Below are 3,144 nucleotides of genomic sequence, written 5' to 3' on the forward strand. Positions count from 1 at the left end.
GAGGACAAACAAATAATTAAGTTTGGGGTCATTGACAAACACATATTTTGCATGTTTTTAAGGACTAGATTTGACTTGTTTTAAATGTCAATCATGCAAATTATGTTCTTAAATTGCATATGTTATACATTTGGTATTTTTGACGTATTTGTTGATAAATGATAGAAAAAGATAGAAAAAGGTGAAAAAGGCCAAAGTGCAGCAGCCTCTGTTCGAGCCCATTCTGGAAGCGATTTTGAAGTCCAATCAGTGCCTACTAGATACCAGTCTCTTCGTCTTCGAAAGACCTTCGCGTGGATACTTAAACATCTAAATCGGAGTTCTGTGGAGAAAGTTATGGCCATTTTACAAACATCGCGCAGTGCAGTCAAAATCTGGCGGAAATTCACGGAAGAAAAGAAATTATTATATTGTGAAGCCAAATCTCTCCTATTTCTTGTATGGCACGAAATTTATCAAAAATAAACCTTTTTCCAGCCTATAAATAAATCTGAACTTAATTCATAATCTTTATCTCATGGCCTCCAATCCTTCTCTCTCTACACTTCTTCCATTCCATATTCCACCCTTAAATTCATCCATCTTCCATTGGAGCGGAGTTCTGCAGATCCAGGCAAGAGAAGACTGAAGATTGAAGATTCAACCTTGGGTTTTATCAATTTCTTTCATGTCTCGTACTTTAATTGTAGTTTTTACTTGTCTATGAGCAGAACATCTTTTGTAGAATTTTTTGTATAGATATTCGATTGATATTCCTTGTTAGCTCTTGCAGTTATTTGATTTATCTGGTGCTTCATATGTTCAATTGATTAGCTACCTCTTGAATACATGTTAGAGTTGATTAGAGTACTCGGGAGATGAAATAATTGACTTGGAAAAAGGGATAATTCACACCTTAATTCAATAGAACTTGGGAGAGTTGAGGTTTTGAGTGATGTCTTTGATCTTATATGCTTTTAAGAGTTAGGGGTTTAAGGGTTAGAAGGGGACTTCAATCCTATCACCTTCTACAAGTTTCTCACCTCGGGAGGGGGTTTAATCTATAATTGTGACTTAATAGCTCTGGAGACCGTAATTCATGGAAGTCGATTGTGTTTTTGGATCCTAAAATTCTACATTCTTAAGCCTGCTTTGTATTATTTCTTTTTATGTTTTCCATTTTTTTGTTTATTTCTTTCAGTCTAGTTTAATTAATCAACCCAAAAATCATGTGTCTCTAGATAGTATATGACGCTTAGTATTTGGTAGTCAGTTGCAATCTTATTCTCTGTGTTCGATATCTGGTACTGACCTTTAGCTATACTAGATCTACCTTGTATGCTTGCAGGTATTTTTAGTGTTAATAAATAGTGCATCAGTCATAGACAGCGACTTCACGTCGGCTTCGCTTCGGCCACTCTCAGCACTGTGCAGGTTGTTCTCGTATGTGCCCGCGAACCGCTTGGTGGCATGCAGAATCGTAGACCACTTTTTGCAGAGCTGTTCCCCGTCACGCTATTTGGCGCCTCGAGGTTTGAACTCATTGTATGCCAACAGGACACGCTTCCAAAAGCTCCCCTCGGTCTGATCGGTGCCCAGTATGGGGTCCGATGTGATGGCATCCCACGCCCGCGCCACTGCAATGGACTCCGCTTTGGTGTAGTGTGTGGCCCGTCCACCGCTGGTTGCCGGCGCCGCTGCCATCACCGCCACCGCCGCTACCCGTACCGCTGCCCGAGCCGCCGCTGCCACCGCGGCTGCCGCCTCTTCCGCCGCCCCCGCCGCAATTGCTTCCACCAGCCCCACCGGACCCGCCGACTCTCTTCGGAACGGGCGTATCCACGCGTGCTGCGGCGTATCCGGGACGCCCAGACTGAGCAGACCCATCATCATCTCCAGTGCGTCTCGATCTGCATCGCTGAAAAGAGATTGGCTGGAATGGTTAAGCGCGTCTAGATTGGGTCTGTAATCTCCAAACGCCGAGCGGCTCAAATTCCTCTGAAAAGAATGGGGCGTGGTACTCGACCTCCACGACTGAGATGGAGGAGGAGTTGGACTCGATCCCCACGGAGGGGGAGTTTGACTCCAACCTCACGGCTGGGAAGGATAGCCGCCATATCCTAATTCGTCAGTGACGGGTGATTCGTCGTCTCCACCGTGTATTTTTTTAGAGTGAAAGTGTAGAGTGTGAATTAATGGAGAGTGTTTGAAAAGGGTGTAAAATGAGTGGGGGAGGAGTGGTATTTATAAAGAAATTTTCGAAAATCATTAAAAAATATATTATATTATTTCCGGGGGCGGCCGGCGCCGATGACCGACGCACTATAGGCCGGCGCACCTATAGGCGCGGCGAGGTGTGACCGGCGCGTCCTCGCACCTTTCTCGCCGGAGGGCCTTCCGCCCAAAAAATGGCGTCCGCCTCAGGACGGACGCACCATGCACTATAGATCGGCAGGGCGGAGGCGGATTGGGGGCGGCCGGCGCGCCGCCCCTATAGTGGATGGTCTAAGAGCATAATGAATCTGGAACACAACTATATGGTACACTGTAAAGCATGCGTTTGAGCGTATTGAACTTTTCAAGCATTTATGTGGCACTTCATCAACATCTCATTAATATTGAGGCAAATATTTTTGAATGAGAATTAAGGAACAAATATATAATGAGTTGACTGAAATATGAATAAAGTAGAAGAAAAAATGTGAATAAAGTAGAAAAAATATAAGATAGATATATGGTAAGAAAATAATAAAGAGAAAACGAAGTAAGGAAATTAAGTGAGTTGGATTTTGCTAAAAGAAAAATGATTCAACTATGACAGCCTGTAAAGGAATACAGTTACTAATGGAACGGGAAGAGTATAAATAAACGCGGCTAAGTCTTTTGAATTATATGTTATATGGTTGTTAGGTCATCACTAAATATCTCTTGGTTGGTGTCTTGCATAAGTAAAATTAGAAACTGGATGCAGCAGCCTCAGTTCGAGTCTATTATCCGGAAAAAGTTGAATTCCAATTAGTTCATAATGTATACCATTCTCGTCGTCTTTGAAAGAGTTTCGCGTGGATATCTTGTACGTCTTAATCGGAATTCTGTAAATGAAGTTATGACCGATTTACGAAGACTGCGCGTTTTCGCAATTTTACTGCTTTTGAAGCCCAATCT

Source organism: Salvia splendens, chromosome 8 (genome assembly GCF_004379255.2).
Source record: "Salvia splendens isolate huo1 chromosome 8, SspV2, whole genome shotgun sequence".
NCBI lineage: Eukaryota > Viridiplantae > Streptophyta > Magnoliopsida > Lamiales > Lamiaceae > Salvia > Salvia splendens.